The 13,408-nt window shown below is 41.6% G+C and overlaps 1 long non-coding RNA gene across 1 annotated transcript in view; it reads right to left on the reverse strand.

Annotated features, from left to right (window-relative positions):
- Positions 1-482: 482 nt before the first annotated feature.
- The window catches only part of LOC102373264, a 36,504-nt gene continuing 23,578 nt past the window's right edge, over positions 483-13,408 (reverse strand). Inside the window, exons 2-3 of the long non-coding RNA XR_325050.1 lie at positions 12,270-12,311; positions 483-671 (exon numbers count right to left, since the gene is read on the reverse strand). This is a non-coding gene — a long non-coding RNA (uncharacterized LOC102373264). The remainder of the gene's footprint in view (positions 672-12,269; positions 12,312-13,408) is intronic.

Below are 13,408 nucleotides of genomic sequence, written 5' to 3' on the forward strand. Positions count from 1 at the left end.
AGCATGGGGGAAACCGTGTGGGGCTGGGGTGGGGAATAAAGGGGAGACCATGTAGTGCAAGAGTGGGCAACATGGGGGAGACCATACAGTGCATAATGGGAAGGAATGAAGGGAAAACCATGTAGTGTGGTGCCCAAAGATGCATGGTGGGGTGACTCAAGAGGAAGGGGAGTTAGATCTGGAGTTGGAGCTGCCACTTCAGCAGCTGGCCTAGAGCCAGAACCAGAGCCAGATCCTGGGGAGACCACTCAGGGACTGGGGAGCTGCTGTGGCTCCAGCTTCAGCTCTAGCTCTGGCCCCGACCCCAACCTGGCCACTGCCATGCTACCTGGCCAGGGTTAGAGCTGGCTTTACCTGGCAAGAGCTGCCACATGGTAAATGGTGGCAGGGAAGTAAGTGCCAAAGGGCGATAAACAGCCGGGGGACAAGTGGCAGCAGGGCCAGGCAGCAGCAGGTAGGATGAGGAACTGGGGGGTGGGGAAGAGGGGGATGCTGAGGGGTAGGGGAGAGGTAACAAAACCTGTAACACACTTCTAATTATTGGTGGCATTGTCTTAAATTTGAAGTCATCTTTGATTCAGGTAAATATAGTAATCACAGTGATTGCTCACGCATTTCAAAAGTTTGGGGTTCTTTTTCGTTTCTATTTTCCTCTTTTTTTCCATTTGTCTCTGAAAAGAAAAAAAGGAAGAGGGGAGGGAAATTAAAATGAGGCACACAAACAAAAAGAAGTTTTGGTTGGGTTCTGGCATATATAGATCTTAAAAATACACGTTTTCATGAAAAAAATATTTTCAAATAAATATAAGGCTATTTTTAAATTTGAAATGTACAAACAAGCTCTACTCAGAAACAAATTGACATGCCTTGTAGGAGCTCTGTGTTAAACGTGGTTTGCTGATAGAACTATGTCATTGTATGCTATAGTGGGAAAATGCTCTTAAGTGGGATTGCTATGGGATATGATTTCTTCTGGGCTTCACACAAGACATCCTAAAATCCCAGTCAAGGGAAAGGGAAACAAGGTGTTTTATTTAATCATTACCCATATTAGGTATGGGACTCACAGACACAGACATATTAAGCACCAGCAGGTAATCTAAAGAGTCAAGTCTATTTGCCCTCCGAGAATCTGGTAAAGAACAGCCTCTAGTCCAAACAATAGTCTTAAAATACATCTTTCTTCCTTGGGGAAACAGAAGTCCCTTGAGCAAGTCTCTTTCACAGAAAGCAAGCTGGAGATCTATTCTCCTTCTTGCTCAGCTCCCAACTAAAGCACCCCTTTTGCCTCTCCATCCAATCCTGATATTTATAGATATAGCAGAACAGGGCTGTCTGAGCCCACAGCACCTGGTTAACTTTTTCTGTGCTACTATGAAACAAAACTTCAATTTGGCTGGCCAAACCCTACCTGCCCCCCATTCTTCCAGGTGAAACAAATTATGCTAATGCTGCCAGTTGAAACTACTCTATCATAGAAGCTTTTTAAAATACAGTTATGTCATTAACAGATCCCAATTTATTATGCCTTTTCACAAGCGCAATGCCAGCAGTCTGTAGTATAAACCTAGACTTAAATCTAACAGTACATTATCAACCTTGACCTGTGCCGTATATTTAACATGTAATATTGTTTGTAAGAACAGTTTACTGTATACTTATCATATGCAATAAATGACTTGCATAGATTTAGCAGACAGTACTAAAATAAGACAGGGTCTCTGCAGGAGAAGTAAGGTAATAGTCAACAGTTAACAATTATCTTCCTCTTTCTTAATATCTATGAACAAGTTAAATGTTTACAGAATAATGGAGAGTATAGAGAAAATGGCTTATGCCTCTTCTGCACTTTCTCCTAACAAAATCCTTCTAGCTAAGCGCCTTTTGAAATGGGAGTGTTGTCAGGGCCTGTCATTCACTTAACGAACTGTAGCTGCTGACTTTCCTAATCAGGGTAGCTGCAATGTCTTGCTAAATATGAATCACATTTAGACAAGCTCCAGACCATATCTCGCTGAGGGAACTGCACACTGGAAAACCTTCAGGGTGCAGTGTTCATGAGAAAAAAAAACCCTAAAATTCCATTCAGTAGTTAATATATTTACCATGGTTGCCAGTTTTAAACTGCTTTACCTAAAGATACAGACATCTTACTGGAGATTACTGAAACCAAGGGGAAAAAAGATATGTGTCCACTGCACTGGAAAAGTATTCTGATAAACTTTCAAGAGATCACTAAGCCTTTTTCTTTTGCCTGTATTAATCAGACTATATAGTATATAGAGAGTTATGTTGCTAATCGCAATTACATTGAGTTCAAAGTTCTGTTGGAACATATATATATTTTTTTTTCCCCCAAGATTGCTGAAGTGAAATCATTTGTTAATGGGAGTTGCCATCATACATGATAGTACATTATTTACTTGACTTAATTTCTTTATGATGTCTTCTGACTCTTAAGGAAACAACATTTAATATGATGAATAAAACTGTTTGAAGAGGGAAAATAACTTTAGGGTACAGTTTAAAAATTCCCTTGTTTCAGGAAAATGTCCCATAGGAAATATAGTGGCAACCTGAGCAGTTTTTGAAGCTACAGATGAAAACAGATGCTTGCTCTGAAAACTACATGATGCCTTACAGAGCAAAGATCAGCAGTAACTTCTTATTATCAGTTCTTAGCAGGACAGGGTAATTGTTCAGATTTCCAAAATGCTAATCCATCTATTTAAAAGTCCTCAATGGCACATGGTTACTAATTAGGGAAGTAACTTGAATTTGCTTCCAAGCTTAGAATTTAGCATGTTTTGAACTTAACTTTATCAGCTTATAACAATTCATTTTGGGGGTAAGAGCAATTGTTTAATGGACATTTTTAAAAAGCAACAATGTAGTTGTGATTAGCAACAGAACTCTGACATGCCACTGACATGGTTTAAGTTTAACCTTGAAAGTGCCTTTTATTTCTTTGTTATTTTTATTTTGTAATTACAATATAAACATTTAATCTCCAGTAGGACCCAAATTTTAAAAAATGCCTATTTACTACTTATACAACAAGAAGCACAGCGTTTCTAGATAATTATTGCTTTGGGAAGAATGAGCCTGAAAGCTAAGGGATTTTAAAAATATAAAGAGTGAAATAATCAGCCTAAAATACACAGGATAGAATGGTGATACAGTAATGCAAAATGGAATTTATTCATACCATTACAGAGAAACATAAGACATTCAATTTTGGAACTTGATGACATGGGTATGACATCGTTTATACATAACTGGTACATTTCAAAACTTATTAGAATTGTAAGATACTGGGAGTTTTGCTAGTGGCTTGAACTCATCTAACTTATAGGATCATTCCTGCAACCTACTTCTGTAGTGCTACTGTTTTGCTGCTTTAGGCTTTAGCTCCCTCATCTCTGTTCAAGTCCTGATACAAATGAGTTAAAGCTGCATGGCAGAACAGTATACAGATAGCATTACATTTTGAATCTACTTTCAGTTTCCCTCAGCAGATAATATATATCTATATCTGTATCATTGATATGTATCTATCTATATGTATCTAGATATCTATATCTAGATATAGATAGATAGAGAGAGAGAGAGAGAGAGAGACACCCCTATATATATATAGAGAGAGAGAGAGAGAGAGAGAGAGAGAGAGAGAGAGAGATAACTGATATCTCTCGATAGATAGATAGAATTACACACACATTTCAGCATATTTGTTGAAGAAGGATGATAAGATCAAGATCTTCTGAAATTTGGACAATTTTCCTAAATGGGAACAGCTTATAGATGAAAAAATGGAATCTTCTAAAATCAGTACCATCTAGGTTCTGATACAACTATGATTAGTACCATCCTAGTTCATACGACAACTAGGAAACAGAGAAAATACAAAAAAACAGCTTAAAAGTCCAATGGTATGTCAGGATGCTGATAAATTTTATGCAAATTAGCTCAGACAAACAATCTAGGCCTAGTATTAGGCAAGATGATTAGCGAAAAAAAAAGGAATGCGGCCTGATACGAACCCAAAGATGGAAGCCCAAGTGAAAGATATTAAGGAAATGTAAGATTTGGGGAGGTATGTCTCAAACCACATCCTTCTCTAGGGTATAGTATTTTTTTCCCCTCAGAGCTCCATTCCCTCAGGATCAAGACAACTAAACAGTCTGTTGAAGCAATGGCATAATGAGCTGAATTGGCACCCGGGGCAAACCCTGCAGGAGGGAGGGGTGAGAGGCACAGGTTCTGAGAATGGGGGTGCAAGCTCTGAGAGCAGGACGGAGAGTGTAGGGCAGGGGGCATGGGTTCTGAGCATCCAGGTTACAGGGCACAGGTCCAAGAGTGGGGGCAGGGGGGAAGGGAGCTGGGGGACAGCAACCTTATTCACAGCGGGAACTTCTAAGCAGTCCTGTTACAATGGACCCTAACCCTGTTAAGAGATTGAGAGTGGAAGAGAAAGATAGAAATAACGGTCAGAGCTGGGGATATTAGAGGGTAGGTCTACCTAAATGAGTCAGAGGCACTACCTCTTCAAGAGAATGCAGCAACCAACACCAAAGCTGCCTGCTAATCAGGAGAGGAGTCAAAACTCATGGTGGAGGTGATATCTTTTATTAGACTAACTAGATATTTGCAACAAAAATTTGGGGAAGAAAATTTAAGGAAGGCAGATGCCTATGTTGAGTTTGTTTTGTGGACATTGAGCAGATGAGCTGGAACTTACAAGCTGGGCCTGAGGGTAGCAAGCCTGAGCAGAGAAGAACCAGCTAAAGAAAGGGGGTGTAGGCCGAGGAGGCTGAAAACCGGACAAGTGTTTGAAGGCCAGGCTAGGCCTGATGCAGTCTTAAGATGAGGCACCTCAGAGGGGTGATGTCCAATAATACCCACAAGGCATGAGCATGACTGTGGGGGAGGCAGGAGGTCACGATTATTGCCCTCAAGACATGAAGTGGGGTGGTTATCCCAGAAAGGTGACTCTTCACATAGAGACTAACCCAGTGAGGCCTGGGAAATCAAACATGGTGCTGAAACATCATGGAAGAAGCGACCCTGTGTCAGCTGGCAGCCTCCAAACTCAATAATTCTAAAATACCATTAAGTCATGGCAGGCATGAGTTTGGACACAGTATAGAGGCAGGGGAAGGACTGGTTCAACCCACCCAGTCACCCAGAGCCCCAGACTCCCAAGGGTAGCGAGCTGGACCGATTACAAGTCCCAATAGGGCTTTTGCCTCTGCACATGCTCTGCCGCTCCGGCTTTGTTGCTCTTATAGCAACACCAGTCAAGAACTGTTTTGGAATTCCTGGCATATCAATGTTGCCAGGTTGTGGACTCTAAGAGGGTGGGGAGTGATTCCAGTGCCCCTTCTAACTTGGTGTCCAGTGCAGGTGCCCCTTTCACCCATCCCTGAGTACTGTCTTGAAGAGCTCATACTTATAACCCCTTTTTCAGAGAACTGAGCAGAGTTTCCTCTTGTCTTAGAAAGCAGAAGCAAAGCTTGCAACGGAGTCCAAGGTCTGCGAGTCCTCATCATTCCTATGATATCAGGAAATACCTGTGCACCTCTTCCATCTTATTATATTGCCAGTCCATGAAAAAAAAAAAAAAGATAACTTATTGCTTTTATTATTTGCTCTCCAATCTTAAGAGTCAGTGATCTGTATCTTTGTTCTAAAGTGTGTAGCCCTGCTGGTGGACCATGTAGGTATCGGTAGAATGCCATAGGATAAGACCTGCAGGGTTTTATCAGTGTTCTGAATACATGCAAAAATCTACATTAAAAGAGTATTATTTAAGATTACCAAGTCAAGTATATTAAAGACAGAGATTGCCAAAAGTTAAGGTTACCCAAGGAACCTTAATTCATCCCCCCTGAGTATCACATGATCATACATCACATTTTCACGAAAACACTGCCTCTTTCAGTGCCAGGATTGTTGTGCTCTAGGGATAAAGCAGAGCTGCCTGCAAAAGCAAGCTGTTGTCTGTGGAACTCTTGATTCATTTATTGCAAATTTTGGAATGAGCGAATGAATAAACTTAATCCTTTATCTCTGCTATTTCATTCCTTCTCATAAAAAGTGCCAGGTATACTTTGGAAGGATCTGCAAATACATATATAAAAAGGAAACATAGATATTATTTATATGATACACCTAAAACACTATTTCCCAAAGTTTTGATGAGTTTTTTCCCCTGAGTTACAATTAGCAGCACCCTTCACTCTTACAACCAAAATCAGTAGAGAGAGAGAGGAGAGAGAGAGAGAGTTCCAAAAATGTATCATATATTGCATTCCCCCACCACAGGAAATCATACCAGTACTTAGATGCACTGTTATAAAAAGGACACCAAATGCATTTTATTTAAGCAAAGGCTTAACCTTTTTTTAGCCTCAAGGCTCCCCTCCATACCTTTTCTGAATTTTGCAGCATTCCAATTGAAAAATCACTGAACTAGATCTAAATTCAGAAAAGATATGGAGGGGGCCCCGAGGCTTAAAAAAAAATTGAAAATCACTCATCTAGGTGGTGCCATTTAAGAGACCTTACTCTGCTATGCCCTACTCTTTCTACTGGTTGTCCCGTGCCAACCCCTGATCTGCATCTCAGAGGGCAAGGGGGCATTACTGATGTTGTTCCTGCAGGGTCTTACTTGCTAGCAACCACCCCTGAACCCCTCTTGGTGGCTATGGAAAGAGTGGAGGAGATGAGCTAGCTGCAAAGTGTAACCACGTGTGCATCTGTTTGCCTACCTGCTCACAGCAGGGCATGCTGCTGGGAACATGGAGAGGCCAGGCACAGGAGCTGCCTGGAGGTAGGGAAGGTAGCAGCCGTGGCAGCAGAGGCATAGCTGCAGGCACTGCTGTAGTAGCTGGGGCAGGTGCAGCAGAGGAAAACATTTGTCTCCTCACACAGCGGGATCTGGCAGCACACTCCTGTCACTCTCACAGCACACTAATGTTCCACGCTACAACCTTTGGGAATCACTGACCTAAAGAAAATGCTATGGCTTCATAGATCACCCCTTTTTGGAAGTTAGCATTTAGCTAACCCATACGTAAATCTGGAAAAAAAAAAAAGTTAAAAGGATGCTAACCTTACCAAAGATTAGAGATTTTCTCTCGAAACAATATAATGGCATTCTTATCCATTGTTAGACAAGCTTCTTTGAGTAGATGTGATATCTTCTATTAGACCAACTGAGTAGTTGGAAAAAAAAGTTCTTTGCAAGCTTTCAGGCACAAGCACCCTTCTTCAGGCATGGGGAGTCTCTGCTGTTCTGAGATTTCCAAGGAATGAAAGAAGTTAAAAGTGTGACAGGAGGTCAATGTAAATAGGTGGAAATTAGGAAAGCAAAGGGTAGAGAAGGGATTGGAGGAGGCTGAAATGAGGGGGAAATAATGCCAAAGGTAAGTAAGGGAAACTCTACTGTAAATGAGTTCTCCAAGGTAGAAAAGAGGCAGTCTGTGAAAAAGTAAATAGCTGGAAATTAGGAAGACAAAGGGTAGAAAAGGAGGGGAGGGGAGGAAACAGGGGCCAGGGAAGGTACATGGTGAATCAGATATCAGGCAGGTTATAAGGTGTCATAAATGCAATGTCTATATTGAGTCCATGATTTTTTTGTATCCAGTAGATTTATGAAGTAAAGTTTGTAGGCTCATCTATGAAAGATCATGAAAGGTGTTCTTCTCCACTGCCTCTATAGCCAGCAAAGTAGTGATTTCAGTTTCAAATTAGTGGATGGACATTTTGAATCTGGGGAAAAGTAAGTACACCGTTATCTATTCAGTCTCATCACCCCATTTGTACAAATTTCACACTTCAGCCAGTAAAGTATTCTTTTACCTCAGGGTTCTGGGCTTTCTATTGTTTCCACTGTCACTCTCCCTCAGTTCCCAAAGGAGAAGTTACTCCAGAAATTTTACAGGTCCCAAGTCATGGGGTTTACTTTTATTGCTTTGATGGTTCAGGAGCCAAAAGAAAAAAAAATACTGCTTCAATTTAACATTCTTTTTATTGAAGCAGTCATTCAAAAATATTGTTATTATACCCTGGATCTGAAGCTGGATCAATAGGATTATGATTTTTATGTCCAAAAGCTGTTATGTCAGATCAATGGCTTAAACAACCTATTTGAGTGACAACTTAACAGAAAAGAAATCCAATCTTCCTACAGTACAATTAAGGAAAATTTCCCTCTTCAGGTGAGAATGCAGACTTTGCGCTTGAATGCACTGCTGTTCTTTTCCCCTTCGTATTTTGTATTTGTAAGGAAATTTTATTTTTAAATGACGGAGAGTATAAATTGTTCCATATATACACACACGAGTAGAAAGAGGCAAAGATTCATAGGAATAGGCTATACGGAGCCTGGAAGTTGGGAGCAGCATTTCTGTGGCATGCTGTTTTACAGAGTCAGACAAATCACTTCTAAAGTAAAACTAAAAAACGGAGTTTAGTTGATGATGGAGGTCACATATCAATGGGAACAGGAGATGCAGAAGGATGGAAACAAAAGATGAATAGGTTGCATTCAGACAAGTGCGGACGTGCAGTATGTGGCACCACAGACCCGTCTGCGGTGCCACACACTGCACATGTAGGCACTCCCCATGCTGCTACCTTGCAGTGCAAGAGGTTTTCTTGATACTGGGAGATCCTGAGGTCAAAAAAACCCACACCAAAAAAAAGCAGGGCAGCTCACGTGGCAGCAGCATGCACCACCGAAAACCAGAGCCTGGCTGGTCAGACCCACATAGACAGAGCATAGTTGCTGGCCCCAGCCTCCCCTACCCCATCCAGGATAACCTTCCATGTGCCAGGACACATGTGGCACAGGCATTCCTTGGGAACAATTAGCAGCAGTACAAGGTGTGCTTCTGCTACTTGTCCCCATAGAAACAAATGTCTGTGCTCATCTAGATGTGGCCATAATGGCTATATGGCTTGCACAAGAGTTTTGTGGCCCACAGAGGTGGAGAGACCACAGAACAAGGGCCAGATCTCTGCTTCAGCAGTGTAAGGGTGCAGCCAGGTGCCCCAAGCAAAGCAGAAGAAGCAACTTCTGGTTCATGATTGAGAACACATGGCTGCCAACTGCAGCCATTTTTTTTTTGGCCCACTCTCAAGGTGGTGCCCAGGGTAGTTTCCCCCATCAGCCCCACCCACCACCCGGTTATGCCACTGCTTTGTTTTATAGGCTTCCCTACATGTAACAGGTATTGTGTAATACATGGTTAATTGCACAATTACCTGGATCAGCTACATGTGTAAAGTAGCTATCACACCATAAAAAGCTCCAAATAGCTACAAAGTTAAATCTAAGAAATGTGTACTAACTTTATAGCTGGTTGCTATGCAGTTTTAATTTTCATGTGTAGAAGGGTCACCCTGTGGCTGGGATCCCTTTCAGATCACTGGGCTCCCAGCTGCAGGGGTGCACCATACCCAGCCAGGGCTGGAAATCCAGCAACTGAAGGGATTCTCAGCTGCAGCAGCTGCCAACTCTAGGTCCCAGAAGCATGAGCATCCACAGTCCCACAGCTGCAAATATTGGGTGCCAGGAGCTGGGGGGCACAGCTGACCCAGGGGTGCCTGAAACACCTTCTGCCATGATCCCACAGACCCAAGGGTTTCATGCACTCCCAAGGCTGGGGGAATCACAGCAGCTATAATTTTTCCAGCCCCAGGGGTGCATGGGCTGCCCCCATGGCTGGAAATCCTCAACTGAGTGGGCTCCCAGCCATGGGAGCTTGGTTCTTGCTGGTGCAGGGAGAGCCTAGGATAAGGCAATGAGGCATGAGAGGATCTAATGCACAAATCTCACAATCACACCTCCTGAGTTGAACTTTGACAGTGGGGAGGGAGCATAGTCAGCAGTGAGCATGTGTTGCAAGCCTCTGGTCCAAGAATACCTCTTTCTTACAGGTATAATACCACACCCGGAATGTGGTCAGGTTCACCATCAGGTTGTATCTTTTGGCCTATGCATGTAGAGCGCTGTGACCAGCAAAGGACTCCCCACAGCCAACATAAAGGACACTCAACCTGGAGACGAGCCCAGCGATTTGGTCTCCTAGCTCCACAAGACTGGCATGTCCCCTTGGATTTGAGGACAAGGTCATCCCTCAAGGAAGGATGTGGCATGGCAGGAGATGTGATTGCATGGATCATGCATTAGATACTATTGCACCTTACCTGCATGTGTGGAGCAGTCCATAGTGTGTAAATCTGGGTTTTCCATTTAGGAATATTTCCCCCCCCCAGAGCCTCAAGTACTAGAGAGACTTTAGGCAATGTCACTTTTCTTCTGTGGAAGATCAGAAATTCTTCTGTGTTGAGGATAGGACACAGAAAAAACGCTGTACAACAAACCTTGAGGAGTTTCCACCATACCTTCCCTCTTTGTTACAGGTCATACAGTGGGAATGGATTATCTAGGCCTGAGCAACTAACTAGTGTGGTAGGCAGAGCTGTTCAGTACAATTTATCTTTAAGGACTATATTTCTCTTAAGGCTTGAGTCCATGGTGAACCTGAAAAACACACACACACACAAACAGTAGTAAGAAATTGAAGTTTGATCTCCTTGGATTCAGGTAATAAATAGTTGTCCAGCATAACCCCAAGTATGGGGGTTCTGAAATTCTTTCCTAGTGTGTACCATATTTTGATCCCTTCCCATTCATAGCTGCATGACATATCTGTATTAGCTACAGCAGTAGCTTGCTTAGAAAAGGGTATTAGAAAAGCAGGTTTAGTCTGATAGAATACACTGTGCTTTAGAAAGAAATTAATTACAGTAGATCAAGTCTAGCTCTGTGCAAGAGCCCAACACAAGGCTTATATACACCACTCAAGGCTACTTACTTTCTAAAAATAGAGTTTAAGTGAGACATTAGTAGAGTACTGGTTTAATGCTCTGTCTTTTTTTGGTCACTATTTCCTATTTTGTCATTGTTGATGTCTAATTCCACCTCTTTTTTTGTTTTTTCAAAAACAGAATAAAGACACAGTAACATGGGACCAGCCAGCTCTTCATGCATCATCAAAAAAAAATTCAATCATAGTTTGTGAATTTACATAATAAAATGTGTAGGAAAGTATGTAAATAAAACAGTGCTATCCCAGTAAACATCTGAAAATACAGAATAAAATCTAGTTTTCTGATACTGATCACCATTTTTCTAACATAAGAATGCTTTGTTTGTATAACAGAAATGCTGTTCTTTTTATGACAGGTGATATTAGGACTCACCTAATGAGAGGCTAGACTCTGAGGTATAGAGTATGTTTATCCAAAGTATGAATTTGTAACGTCTTCTGCCTGCTTGTTGGTATCATGTATACGTAACCTTGATTCAGCATGCCATTTAAGCACATGCTTAACTTTCTGCACCGGACTTCAATAGGAGTCTTCAAATATGGAGCAGACATCTTAAATATAAAGTTAAGTGACTGCTGTTTGCAACCCAGCTCCTAAAAATAAGTTAGAGATGCTGCCACCATCATGGAATTCTAGGTTCTAAACTATAACCTTGCTTACAGTAGCTAAGTCACATGTCATAAACATTTTTTTTCCCATAAGAATGCTAAAAAAAAAAAGTGCTGTGCTACTCAGCTAGCATTGGACTGGATTGCTTAAATCAATTCTTATCAAAGAGTGAGTGTCAAGAAAAACCAATGATGAATTACATCTACTGGAAGAGAAATTGTTTAATATTCGATGCACTTGTGCAATCATCATTTTAGTTTCATAAGGTATTAGTTATGCATGATTTATACTTTATTTACTCCATGGCACAAAAATACATTACTTCTTTTGGTTCTACTTTAAGGCTTAATTTGTTTTAGCCTCTAAAAATAGATGCTTGTTATATTCTGAGAGACAACAATTCCACAAATCTTAAACAGCAGCTTTGATTGACTTTTCATGAAATTTTGTGAAGTTCCTTAAAAATTACACTGTATAAAATATTGTTAGAATAATGCTACATAATATTTCTGGGACATGATAATCCTGTAGGCTTCATTTTTGGATAGCCTCAACTGACAGTTTTACACAATGCTAATAGTAATGCTCATCAAGGAATCCAGGTAATAATGTTCTTATCATACTTGCAAATATCTTACAACTTGTCCCCCCAAAATTGTGTCTAAAACAGTTCAGACACTTTTCTTTCCATTTTGTATAAGAAGCCTCTTCAGGAAGAAGAGCAAGAGTTGATATTTTTTTAATATTTTACTCACCACGATAGCTTCACATGTTACGCATCTCATTTCATGAGGATCCTGTAAGAATAAGAATCATACAACGTTACTGAAGCATACTTCAGCAAAATAAAGCAACGCAATCCAGGACATTGAATCTAAAACAGCAGATGAAAATAAATAGTCACAATTTCACTTTTTGACAAGGCTTCTCAAGATAAATAATTAAAAGTTTCTTATTAAAAAACACCTCAGGAAAAGCATTTTGTCTAACACCTCTTCCAACTATAAAGTTACTCCAATAAAATATGTTAACAAAACAATGTTAAAAACTAAACATTCTGGGTCATTTTAGTAGTATATGGCTCTCCGTCCTTCAATGCAAATGTGACAGGTGGGCGGGACCGGAAGTCCCACCCCCTTCGCTCCGCCCCCTTCCCCTTTTATGGTGTGTGACATCACCAACCCCACCCCCTGATCCCCGGTCATGTGGTGCATGACATCAGCAACTCCGCCCCTGACCCTGGTCACATGGTGCGTGACATCAGCAACTCCGCCCCTGACCCCGGACACATGGTGCGTGACATCAGCAACTCCACCCCCGACCCCAATCACGTGGTGTGTGACACCAACACCACATGGTTCATGACATCAGAAGGACAACCCAGGCAGACCCTCAAAGCCCAACCCTTCATGCTGCAAGATCCGCCCTAGATCACATGGTGCTGTTATGGCCTATCAGGTCCCTGACCACTAAACAGAATTTGAGAATTTGGAAGATGGTGTCTTTGTGCTGTGGTTTGAATTTGTCCACAAGTGTTTGAATGCACCACATGGATGTTAGCGTGGGGGTAAGTGTAGGGGGGAACTGTTAACAGACATGTCTACATAGGAGGCTATGTTAAAGGAAGTTTATTACTCTCCTGGTGAAGCTGGCAGTTTTGCTGGGGTGAACGCGTTTTTTGAAGCTACCAAAAGGCAGAATAAGTTCCTGAACAGAAGTGGGGTGACCGCCTGGCTTTCAGACCAGGATGCTTATACCCTGCACAAACCGGCAAGAAGACATTTTAAAAGAAACAAGACTGTTGTTTCAGATATTGATGCACAATGGCAGGCAGATTTGGTGGATATGCAGCAGTTTTCTAAACACAACAGCGGGGTTAAGTTCATCTTAACAG

Source organism: Alligator sinensis, unplaced genomic scaffold, assembly GCF_000455745.1.
Source record: "Alligator sinensis unplaced genomic scaffold, ASM45574v1 scaffold661_1, whole genome shotgun sequence".
NCBI lineage: Eukaryota > Metazoa > Chordata > Crocodylia > Alligatoridae > Alligator > Alligator sinensis.